We start from the raw sequence: 13,860 nt of genomic DNA on the forward strand, positions 1-13,860 counted from the left end.
ATAAAGTAGTGGAAGGATTCCTGTATTGGAACGGGGAATATCTCTTTGGCTGATCCAAAGATTTTCCACCATTTGATGAACCAAAATGGATAATGAATTTTATGAGCATTCTCGCAAAATTGGATAAACCAAGAGTGCTCATAATTTTGATACCAAATGACATTGAACCATGCCATTTGATAGTCTCTGTATGAGTAGGAGGGAAGAATAAACGGTTTTGAAAAAGTCTTTTCCGTGTACGGATCTTGATTCCAGTACATTGGATTCATGACTTTGAAAATTTTTAACTTTGAGTACGCGATTTTTGAAGGATCATCGCGACTCAGAATATGAGTAATTTCGACGGATTTTGTGTCGACTAAAATGAATTCATAAAATCGTCTGGTCTTATGAAGATCTTCCGGGATATAGAAGAATCCCGATGGATAGGCTTTCTTGACGACCTCGCTGATTTTTGGGTCGTTGTATTCTTGTTCTACCAGCGCTTTTGGTATAGACACAGATTTTTGAAAATAGGTCCTGATTTCAGGAACTGGAGAAAATCGAACGGGAACAACCGCGTCCGAGTAGGTTGAGGGGACAGAAGGTCACTTTGAAGTGGAAGAGACAGTATGTCTCGATGGAGTAGCGGCAGATGGCCGTGTTGAAGAGGCAGAAGGCCTCCTCGGAGTAATAACCTCCGCTTGTTTTTTAGAAAGCTTTGCTCTAGACCTTGTCACCAATGTGAAACCAGCATCCATTGCGTAGCTATCGGACGTCATTGGAGTATGTGTGTTTGAAGAAGCAATGGGCTTCTTCCCTTTTTCTGTTGCTTTCTCACCGGTCAACACTGGGAGAAGGAGGTTGGCTAGGGAGAGTTTTTCTTTGAGAGTAAGAACTCTCTTGAGAGGTAATCTGCCAAGGGGTTTTCGAACCCTTTTATAGGCAAAATTTGGAAGTCGAACCAAGATAAAATGGCTTGCCATCTAGCAAAAATTTGTTTAGACACAAGATTCTTGACTTCTTTTTCTAAAACAAATTTAGATGCCCTTGAATCTATTTTGATAACAAAGCTTTTGTGAATTAAATCGCTTTGAAATTTTTGTACACAATGTATTGTTGAAAGTATTTCTTTCTTGACTGATGAGTAATTTTTTCGAGTAGAATTCCATATTCCCGAATGGAAATGGACAATGGATTCTTTCTTGTCAAGAGACTGTTTTAGGATTTCTCCATATCCAATATCGGATGCGTTGGTCTCCACTATTAAACTAGCCCTTAGGTTTATGAGCGATAAACACGGAATTGACTTGACAAGGGATTTAATTTTTTGGACTGTTTTGGTGTGTTCTTCAGTCTAGGGCTTTGGATTCTTTTCGAGCCTTTCAAAAGTGGCTTGGAAATGGGTCTGATATTTTGAAGGAAACAAGACACATAATTAAGACATCCCAAAAATCATTGTAGTTGGGTTTTATCCGTAATTTGGTCCGAAAAGTTTGAGGCAAACTCAATGGATCTTTGAATGAGTTTAATTAGACCCAAATAATTTCAAATCCAAGAAAACGGATCATTGTTTGAAAATGTTTAATTTTTGGTTTAGACACAACTAAACCGCTTCTATTGACTGTCGTAAAAAATGTTTGAAGATGCTTGAAGTGTTGATTGATGTTTTGAGAAAAATATCAGAACATCGTCAACATAAACAATTGAAAAGTCTTGAAAAGGATAGAAAATTATCATTCATAATCTTTTGCAATTCGGATGGAGCGTTTTTTAGCCCAAATGGCTTAACGTCATTCGTATTGTCCGAAAGGGACATTGAAAGCCGTTTTGTACTTGTCTTTTTCTGAAATCTAGATTTGCCAAAATCCTGATTTCATATCAAATTTTGAAAATACTTTTGCATATGAAATTCTTTGCATTAAATCTGATTTATTTGGAATTGGATATCTAATCCATTCCAAAACCTTATTTAAGGGTTTGTAGTTTATTACCAGTCGTGGGACTTCACGTTATTCTCTGCCTGGTTGTTGACATAAAAAGCCGCAAATGACCAGGGGCTCTTTGACGGCCTAATAAGACCCTTCTGCAAAAGATCATTGATTTCTACTCTGCAGAATGTTAGTAATTCCTTATTCATTTGAATAGGCCAGGCCTTCGTAGGAATATTTTTCTTGAAGTTTTTGACATAAGGAAGATGAACTATGTGTTGCTGCCTATTCCAAAAGGTATTAGGTTTAGTTGAACAAATCTCCATTTCTATTTGAATTTGTAAAGTTTTGATTTTAGACTGAACGATCTTACATTGAATCTATTCTTCTTTTCTTTTGAATGAAATTTCTTCCTTCAAAAAAGATTTTTTTTTTCTTTATAATTTAATACATTTATTGATTGAATAATTGTATTCTTTTGAAAGTTATTTATTTCATTGATCCTTCTCGGAGGAAGGCAATTAAATTTTATCTTCTTTCCTAGGCTTTTGACTCTAAACCCCTCTTCAGTTATTTTAGAAGGGTATGATTGAGTAATGAAAGGAGTACCTAGGATTAGTTCTTGTCCTAAGTTCTTTACTAAAAGGAAGGAATTTACGAAGCAAATTCCATTATTACAAACATGGACTTTAGATAATTTGTAATTATTTTTTAGTTTATTGTTATTTGCACCTCTAAGGCCCTCAGTAGTTTTTTCAAAATACTTTGTAGGTATTAGGCCTTCTTGTATGCAATTTTGATCGGCTCTAGTATCTATGAGAGCCTTTAGTGTGATTTTGAAATCATAAATTTTTAAGGTAACGAGAGCGTACAATTTTTGGTATTGAGGAGTGGTGATGGCTCCAACGAAGGAACTTTGAAAGTCATCCTCGTCCAGGTTTGGTTGCGCCGTTTCCTTTCGTTCGGGCAGCCATTCCTGAAGATTGAGAATTTCTTGGCGAAGCATATAGGATTCTGACCTGGTTCCAAATCTTAATGCCTGTACTTCTTGTTTGAGATTATTAATCTCTCTTCGTAGGTCTTGAGTAGTGAGTTCTCTCGGTTTTTCAAACCTTTGGAGAATTGATTGAAGTCTGTAGGGATTTCTTCTTCCCTTTCAGGTGGCTTAGAGATTGTCATGGCATCTCTGAGTCGTTGAGCGATTTTCTGTTGAATTTTGGGATCTTGAACTTTTTCTACTACTTCGAGTAGAATTTCTTGATCCTTTGTAAGGACATTTATGCATCGTTCGCACGTCCTCTTTCCTTCCTGTCTTGATTCATATTATGTGCTTGAATATGAATCAGATTCTTCTTGGAGTTCGAGGATTTCTCCCTCGCTTGATTATTCTGAGTCGGTTAGAGCCAGTCGTAGTAGCTGATTTTTCAGCTCTTGATCTATATCCAACTCATTGATCTTTCCTCTTATCGGACACTTGTTAGCATAGTGTCCTTCTTCTCGACATTTGAAGCATGTTGTACTTTGGTCCTAGTTGATGGACCTTCCTCTTTGATGATTTGAGTAGTTGGCCTAATGACATGGTGACTTAATATCTGTTGGCGAGTTGCTTCATCGAGATATTTGTCCCACCAGTCCTTGAGTTGCCCGGTAAATCCATTCACTAAAACTTGAGCTATTTGATGGTCGGATTTATGGCCCTATAATTTATACGCGCCTGCGGCCATCATCATTTCATTGACAACATTCATTATTTGATAGTCGGACAATCAATCGATATTCCATTTATAGATTGGTAGACCATCGCAATGAGCTTGAGTTTGTAGAGTCTTTTCTTCGAATTGAATATTCGGAAAAGACGGTTGAGGATACCAGTTTTTCTGATTACTGGTATTATTTTGACTTCTCCTGGAGATTCTTTCAATTCGATTGTAGAGAGGCTCTTCTACCTCATCTAAAATCACGTCTTCGAATTCTTGAATTACGTCGTCATTGTTAACGACATTAACAGATGAATCCTGATGTGTTATCCCAGGATTAAGGATTCTATCCAACTTTTCCTCTATTTTGGCCATCGCGGCCTCTTCTTTTGAAATCCTCTTTGTAAATACGTTGAGGTTTGCCGGTCTGAGCATTGGGATTGACACATCGACTTTCGGTACAGAGCTGCCTACTTGTTCTTGCAGAGTACCAGAATTTTTTGAGATTTTTCCCTCGATCCTCTCAAGCTGGGTGGAAATCGTGGATAAAATCTTGTTTGAATAATTATTTTGATGCTGGATATTCTTGATATCCTTTAGGGTCGGATTACCCTTTTCTAGTCCTCCTGGGATAGTTTTGAAAGGACTAGCTTCGACCTTTTCTCCGTAATAATTGTCAAATTCGATTTTTTCCAACGGAGGATGTTTTGAATATACTTCGCTTCTTCTGGTAGTCTTCCAGCTTCTTTGAGTCGAAGTGCATATTTGCAAAATATTTTCTTCAAACCATTCGAAGAATGATATGTTTTCTGCTATGATTTCCATATGAGAATACCATTGAGCTCTTAATTCACTTTGCTCAGCTTCTTTGTAGGTTTGGAAGAAAGCTCTTCTCTTTGAAGAGTTGGCAGTTGACATAAAATCTGCCTTCAATAATTCTTTGTCTATCTGAAAATCAGCCGTAATGACATTTAGTTGACTTTCGTAGACGGATTGAGTATCCATATCCATATGGGTTGGAGATCTTGAGCCATCTTCATAGCGGATTGATGCCCTTTTTTGATCATAACTGACATCTTTTACCTTTAAGGGGTCATACATTGATCTTGAAACTCCCGACGTACTTGGTCTAGAAGTCAAGAATTCTTTTACTTTTGATTCTAACGAGGGTTCTTTGCTGAATTTTATTTCAACGCTTCCATGGTCATGTTCGATGATTTGTAATGGGTTTTGAGATTTCTTTTTCCTCGGAAGATTACCATCTTCTACTTTCGAGAGAGTATTTCTGGTTATTTGATCCCAAGAAAGAGTTTTTGTTACAATCACCGAGCACTTTCCAATATTTGCCTCTATGAGCATGGTTGATCCTTTTGGCGAGGATCTTAATGCTCTTGGAGAAATATTTGTATTCACGAGTTTGTAATAAACCCTGAATATGACGATTGAAGAATGAGTTTTAGCCTTAATGTTCAAAATTTTTTATTGTAAGTCCAGCATGAGGGTTGATAATATGTGCGGGTCGTGGAGCGACAAAGTAAAATTTGGATAACAATTGAAATAGACTGGTTCATTCTCTAGATTGGATTGAACTGTTCCCAATAATGAATTTGAGAAATCTTTGAGTAAAATTGAAGGTTGAGATTTGGTATATAGTTTTACGATCTACCTTTGGAATAATCCAATTTTGGAGTTGATCTTCGATCGTGGCAATCTGATATTCTTGATTGACAGTATTTGAGATTGTGAGATTTTCTCCCCTTCTATGAACATTTGAAATGGTTTGATTTTCGGAGCTTTCTCAGAAATTTGTTCATAAGGAGATAGATGAGTAAATTATTTTTTCTCTCAATTCTTCAATTGATATTCAAGAGAGAGCTAATTGATGCTCTCCTTACATTGATGAAGTCGTTTTATAGACTTCGGATTTGAACGTGAATTTGAAAAACACCAACTAAGAGATAAGATCGAATCTATCAGGACAAAACCCTGCAAGATCTGCTTTCCTAAAATAAGAAAAGGCATAAAGCAAACTAATAATTTAAAAGACTAATAATTTACAAACACTGATAATTCACATGTAAGCCTTCACTGTGTGGCTGACAAGTTGTCAATCTTTGTTTTGTCTCTGATAAAGGTGTCAGGTTGTAGATAAGATTTTCTTCAGAATTTTTCATATGACTAAGCACCAAAGCTTGCCAACGGACTTACTGCGCTTCCCGCGTCTTACCACCTGGAACATAAGGGCTATTCGCTCAGCTATCACATACTCCAAATTCTTCTGAATCTCTCTTATCATCCTCCTGGTTTACACTGTCATTCTTAAAGATCGAGTAACTCCTCTTCCCTCACAAAAATTGAGAGGCTGGCTCTAATACCATTCCTACGCTTAATGACTTGAGCCCTTACAGTTTACATGAGCTCTGTCATCCTAGCTTAATTTACATATTCAAAATACAATTTTTTAGTGTACATACAAATAATTAGATGAAAGTGGAAATCCATATTCATCAATAATGTGATGAAAATGGAAAAAGTGAAAATAATTAAAGTGGGAAAAGTGAAAATGATAAAGCAAAAGATAGAAGACAAACAAACATGATGAGATATGTGAGAAAATATGTTTCATCCTGACATATTTCACCTACGATTTTTTTTTTTTTTTAATGTTGTAGCGGATACTCGATTCTAGGCATGAAAACTATCTCGATAGACCAATGTAGTCTTTCCAACATGTTTTGTCCTCATTCACATGCATCCTAGGAAAATTTTTAAAAGGTCTCCCAACATATAATTGCTCCGAATAAAGCATGCTTAACCATGTGGTCCTATGATTGAGCTACCATAAAGGAAGGTGCTCTTTGGTTATATAAGTAGTGACTTTCAAGTCTTTTAAACATTTCTTAATCATCTTATCCTCACGGTCTCTCTTATAAGGATGTGATCTTAGGTGAATCATGTACCCATAATTTACTCAGAAGTCACACTTATTCACATAGTATTGTGTTTTCATAAATTAGTTTTTCAGCCAAATTTAATAAATTCAAAGTAAAAAAGAAATAAATAAATAAATAAAATGGAATTTGAGATAAATTGACAAAAAATATTACTTTAACCTCTTTTAAAATTATTATATGGATAAATATATTTTTGTTCTAATAATTGTAATATTAATATTACATAAATTTAGTAGTTACCCAACTGATTTTTTGTCTGAGCTTTTTTTTTTATTATTATTTTAATCAAACTAATATGTTTTTCTTGACAAACAAAATGTTAGTTAATATGTAAAGGAACGTCAAAGAAAAAAATAAAATTTAACAAATGTGAAATAGAAGCTTTAGTCGTAAAAAGTATACCTAGTTGAAGAACAATCATTATATTTTGAGTACAAGATCTACTAATTTTGCTACGGCATAGCAATATAGCATAACGTGAGACATCCGATCCCTTCAAAAACTTTTTTTCAGAACATGCCCACTAGTAGATTCATTGACAAAGAGAGGTTCTGTGGTGGACCTCTTGACAAGTGCAATGGAGATTTATCGTCTCCATCTTTTAAGGTAGGTGGAGTTTTTATCGTTCTAATTATGATCATCTTATATTGCATGTGACATCCATTCAAAATAGAGCAAAACAAGGAAAGAAAATCTATGGATTCGGATGTCTATTTCCCACCTAAGGAAAGAATTTCTTCCCAAGATCTAATTGAGGCCATTATTACTTTTCACGAGATATGTGCTTATGGCGGGACTGTATACAAGGCAGTGATGCATTCTAGACAGGCCATTACTGTCAAGAAGTTAACTCAAATAGGGAAGGGAGTAACATCGATAATAGGAAAGAGCCTATAAAGTATTTTGAGAGTTTGTAGTATATGAGGTAATGGTTATGTTACCCAACTATTGCTTAGATTTTGCATTTGTTGTAGGATTCAATAAAGTATTCTCTGTATAGTTTTTGAAAGGAGCTATATTGTTCTTGATTCTCATTCTTGTAAGTTTCTAAGGTTCATAACTCCTTGAGGCATAAGTTATAACATGCATTCGTAAACATATGAATACATTGTAATAACAAACATGGGTTGTTCTAGAAGGTCATACATTCAGAATGAATTCCTTAGAGGATTCTAGAAAGGTCTTGACTTTTGTGTCTTGAGGTGTTTCCTTTAGATGTTTCTTTGGTCCTAACTTGCTTTAGGTTCCAAGCTTGCTCTAATCAACTTGAACCATTGAACATAACTCCTTGTCCTTACGAATAGGCCTTAAAAGAAGTAGCAAGTCATTTGGAGCACATATATACCTTGAATTTAAATAACTAGTACTAGGGGCATTTTTGTCATTTTATTTCTAATTCTTGGTTTGGCTAATTAAAGTGTTCCAACAACTTTCAAACATCATCACATCTTCAAACATCACATAATAAGGTCTACCACTTAATTTAATAGCATTTGGAGGTCTTTTAGGTCATGAAACATGGTTAGATATCCTTAGGGGTAATATAGTTTTGCACCATTTTCTTTGTTTACCTACTTCTCCTTCCATATCCAATGTAAAACCCCAAAAAAATGAAGAAAAGCCATCCATGTAAGACCTAATGAATGCAAGAAAAGAAATCAAGAGGATTGATCAAGGACAACAGTCTTAATAATGACCAAGAAGGGATGAAGAATTGTTAGGAAAATTATGGATTTTTTATTTTAGAAAAATAGTAATAATATATTCTGAACGATGACAAACTACTTAATGACCCCTGAAGATATGAATAATTACAAAACTGCCATTATGACAAGAATCAGATGATCAACCTTGACCATCTGCACAAAATCCATCGAATCTAGACTCTCAACCTATTGGAGCAAAGATCTTAAACAAGGTAAGGGGTTTGACCCATATCGAATCTCGACTCTCAACAGTGACCATCTCGACTCTCATTACTTGTGGATTCATAGATTAGTCGGAGCAAAGAATCCAAGCCCTATATTCTCCACCTTCAAATATCTTAAACAAGGTAAGGGTTTGACCCATTTGTAGAATGACATCTCTTTCATCATCGTTACGACCTCCAATAAGATGGAATACATACTTTATGATGAAGTTTTAAAATCAGGTAAGACTAAAAGGGTATTGGACATTCAAAATTATCTATATTGTACGTTTAGTCCACGACAAACTTTCAACTTTATATCTATTTGGTCCGTAGACCTAAGACTATGTTCAATAGGTCTCTAAATTTTCATTCTTTTAAGTTCAACATTTTAGGAGTAAGAAATTGAACTACCGAACTTTGTGATCTTAATTCATACCGTATCTACTAAATTATGCTTAGGGTAGTTCATACCTTATTTGCAAACGGTCAAAATGTATGGGTCAAACTACTATAATACGACAGTTTCTCATTAGTGGAAGCATTTGCGGGTCAAACTAAACTGAGTTTATTATGCGAGTGTCGCCCATCGGACCACTTGAGAGTCATAATAAACAAATTCCATTATGCGATTGATGTAAGACCGTGACATTAATCATGTCAATTTGAACAAACTTATAAAATGAATTGTTTTTAATGGGTGGCTATAAATTCAATTGATAATTCCATAGTAAATAGATTAGCAAATAAAAATAATGATATTCTTCGAGACTGCGCCCACATTGAAATCGGACCCATTTTCATCGAAATAATATAGACAAGTAACGTAACATTAAAAGCTACTGAGATGTTTAAATTTTATAACTAATAAAAAAAGAAAGAAAGTTAATTTGGTTTTGTATTCTTGTCGTATTTGAGTTCGATTTATGTTCGAAAAAATGATGGGAGATTTCGATAAATGAGGGCAAATAATTCCGATCAAAGTGGAAAAAATTAATAAATAAGTATTTTATGCATTGAAATACCTTAACAAATCTTAATAATATAATTCATTAAAACTAATACACCGTATCAAATTTATATCAATTTATTATAATATCATAATCAAAACCCTCCAATTCATGGATATATCGATTTTTTATATTCATTTAGCCGGCCATGTGTAGCAAATATCATATAATTTGGTTTTATAGTTGAACATACAAATACCATGTTCAACCACTAACCACAAACATAGAGTATCATTGCATTGGGTTCTATCTCTATCATCCTTGTATATGTCAAAGTAATGAGACCAGCCAGACCACTGGAAGGTGCAGTAAAACTGTTTTGAGCCCCAAAAGTTTGGTCGAAAACTAAAAGCGTAACCGCTCAAAGGTGGGAGATGATGGACTCCCAAGTCATCATCACCAGATTTGCAGTGAATAGTGAGCTGATCATGGCTTTTTAGAACATTTGTTATGTTTACTGTAATCGGTGGGTTTCGGAAGATTTTTCCATCGATGTTAGTAAATACGGTAGCAAAGAACAATGACAATAGGAGAGACCGTGAAAGTGTTGAAAAAGAATTTATTTTATAAATATGAGAATATTTGTGCTGGATTTGTTCCACTTTTATATGAGTAAAATTAGGTTCCATTGTCAATTACACCTACTAAAACTAAAGAAACATATTATTGTTATATTGGAAATGGGTAACCACCACCACCATGTTAAGCTTGTATATTTTTTTATTTATTGTTATTAATATTTTAGTTATTTTCAAAATCAATGGGAGCTATTGTTAACCATCTGTTGTTAGCAGTAACACCGGTTCTAAAATGTACTGCAATGGTCCTTTAAATTTAAAGTTGACGAACAAGGATGACGTTTCAATATTTTATATTCTTGTAGTGAATGAAGGAAATTATGAACATGTTTGGTAACAGATTCTCCTTCATTGTTTACAATAAAAATAGAACCATGTTTGTTAACGGGTTTTTTAATTGAAAAATATACATTTGAAACTCGTTAGGAGTCTTATGGAAACTCCACCAGAGATTTGAAGATCGAAGTAAAAGGGGATGTCTGCATAAAAACTCCGGCAGGAAATTAGTGGACATTAAAGGATGTTAGATATATTTCTAGTCTCAAGAAGAACTTGATATCTATTGGTCAGTTGGATAGCACAGGTTATGCAACAAAGTTTTGTAAGAGTTCGTGGAAGATTGTGAAGGGTGCTATGGTGGTAGCACGTGGCACAAAATTTGGAACTTTATACACCACTACAGGGTGTATGAACAGTGCTGCTGTTGCTGAAGTGTTTCAAATTGAAGTATATGGCACAATAGACTTGGACATATGAGTGTTAAAGAAATGAAGATGCCAGAAGAAGTTTTTGGAAGGTCTGAAATCTGTTGATATGAGTCCTAGTGAGAACTGCATTATGAGCAAACAGAAACGAGTTAGCTTCACAAAGACTGCCAGAGAATTGAAGAAAAGTACCGGGACAACGAAGCCAGTGGGAGTTGAGGTTGAGTTGCAGAACAATTCACAGAGTGATGTTGCTACAAATACTCGAGAAACTCCTGAGACTGTTGCTGAGAAATTAGAGGTGAAGCAAGTGGAAGCTGAGGTTGAGTTGCTGAAAGATTCACATAGTGATGTTGTAGCGAATACTCAAGAAAATTCTGAGACTCTTGCTGAGGAACAAGTGGTGAAGCAAGTTGGCGTTGAGAGTTTAGTGACTTGAGCCCTTAGAATTTACATGAGCTCTGTCATCCTAGCTTAATTTACATATTCAAAATACAATTCTTAATGTACATACCAATAATTAGATGAAAGTGGAAATCCATATTCATCCGAACATGGAAAAAGTGAAAATAATAAAAGTGGGAAAAGTGAAAATAAAAAAATAAAAGATAGAAGACAAACAAACATGATGAGATATGTGAGGAAATATGTTTTATCCTAACCTATTTCACCTACGATTTTTTTTTTTTTTTTTTTTTGGTTTAACGACTATTTAGTCATTGATGATGATATTTACAGAGGTGGTTGAGAATCCAAGAATGGATCATTGAGATCATAAATCGTGTCTTCCTCTTCTTCTTCTACAATAGAAGAAGAAGATGTCGAACCGACTAATACGGCCTCTTGAAGAAGCTTTTGAAATCAGCTTCCGAAGTTGTCTGGGCTAATGCAGCGAGTAGCTTCGACTTTGAATTAAGGAATTTAGAGGTCCTCTTCTTGGATAAATCCTGAAGGTGGCTATTCTCTGATAGCCAGACCTTTACCGCTTTGATATCTGCGTGGGTATAAGTATATTTATCCCACCATTTGATTTTAATAGATTTGCCAAAATCCTTATTTCATATCAAATTTTGAAAATACTTTTGCATTTGAAATTCTTTGCATTAAATCTGATTTATTTGGAATTGGATATCTAATCCATTCCAAAACCTTATTTAAGGGTTTATAGTTTATTACCAGTCGTGGGACTCCACGTTCCTTCTCTGCCTGATTGTTGATGTAAAAAGCCGCACATGACCAGGGGCTTTTTGACGTCCTTATAAGACCCTTCTGCAAAAGATCATTGATTTCTGCTCTGCAGAATATTAGTAATTCCTTATTCATTTGAATAGGTCGGGCCTTCGTAGGAATATTTTTCTCCTCGAAGTTTTTGACATAAGGAAGATTAACTATATGTTGCTTCCTATACCAAATGGCATTAGGGATAGTTGAACAAATCTCCCTTTCTATTTGAGTTTGTCAAGTTTTTATTTTAGACTGGACGGTCTTACTTTGAATTTGTTCTTCTATTCTTTTGAATGAAATTTCTTCCTTCAAAAAAGATATTTGTTTTTCTTTATAATTTAATACATTTATTGATTGAATAATTGTATTCTTTTGAAGGTTATTTATTTCACTAATCGTTATAGGAGAAAGAAAATTAAAGTTTATCTTCTTTCCTAGGGCTTTTTGACTATAACCTCATTTGAGTTATTTTAAAAGGGTATAATTGAGTAATGAAAGGAGTACGTGGGATTAGTTCTTGTCCTAAGTTCTTTACTAAAAGGAAGAAATTTACCAAGCAAATTCCGTCATTACAGACATGGACTTTATATTATTTGTAATTAATTTTGAGTCTATTGTTATTTGCACCTCTAAGGCCCTGAGTAGTTTTTTTCAAAATACTTTGTAGGTATTAGGCCTTCTTGAATGCAATTTTGATCGGCTCCAGTATCTATAAGAGCCTTTAGTGTGATTTTGAAATCATAAATTTTTAAGGTAACGAGAGCGTACCATTTTTGATATTGAGAAGTTGTGATGGCTCCAACAAAGGAACTATGAAAGTCATCCTCGTCCAGATTTGGTTGCGCCGTTTCCTTTCGTTCGGGCAGCCATTCCTGAAAATTGAGAACTTCTTGGCGAAGCATATAGGATTCTGACTTGGTTTCAGATCTTAATGCTTGTACTTCTTGTTTGAGATTATTAATCTCTCTTTGTAGGTCTTGAGTAGTGAGTTCTCTCGGTTTTTCAAACCTTTGGAGAATTGATTGGAAGTCTGTAGGGATTTCTTTCTTCCCTTTCAGGTGGCTTAGAGATTGTCATGGCATCTCTGAATCGTTGAACGATTTTCTGTTGAATTTCGGGATCTTGAACTTTTTCTACAACTTCGAGTAGAATTTCTTGATCCTTTGTAAGGACATTTATGCATCCTTCGCACGTCCTCTTTCCTTCTTGTCCTGATTCATATTCTATGCTAGAATATGAATCGGATTCTTCTTGGAGTTCGAGGATTTCTCCCTTGCTTGATTTACTTTCTTCTTGAATATGTTGGCTTTTGAGATTGTACTGGTTTGTTCCGATACTTTTCTCTGGGCCTGTACAAATTATAAGGCTTTGGATGCGTCTTATCCTTCTTCCTTCTGGAGGTTCAGGGGGCTTTTATCCCCTTGCATCCATATTGATCGCAAAATCTTTCAAGCTCTTTTCTATTTGGTATCGAAGAATTGAGCTTGTTTTGAATCTTTGACTCATTGCAAAGTATGAGTCCTTCTATGATGAAGGATGCTATTGACCCGTATGACAAAGTCTGCCATGGAATTGTTGCATTATACTTTGTCTTAAGACCGTCTTTGATCCTTCTTGAGAAGTGTTTTGGTAGTCCATTGACAAAATTCTCTTTCCAGAATTCCAACGAATTGTTTGTTCTAATAAGAGCTTTGCTCGAATACATGTGTTTTTACCACCTGAAATCTCCTAAGGTGGGGCACTTCAGGTTCATGAGTATTTCGGCGGATCTCTCCTGCTATTTCAAGGGGTCGCCAACGAAGAATTTTATAAGGGTATAAATGAGGGTGTTGACAGCATCCTCTACCCGTTCAAGTTGTACTTCGGTCCTAGTT

The sequence above is a fragment of the Cucurbita pepo genome, chromosome 11 (assembly GCF_057944985.1).
Source record: "Cucurbita pepo subsp. pepo isolate OVF chromosome 11, ASM5794498v1, whole genome shotgun sequence".
NCBI classification, from domain to species: domain Eukaryota; kingdom Viridiplantae; phylum Streptophyta; class Magnoliopsida; order Cucurbitales; family Cucurbitaceae; genus Cucurbita; species Cucurbita pepo.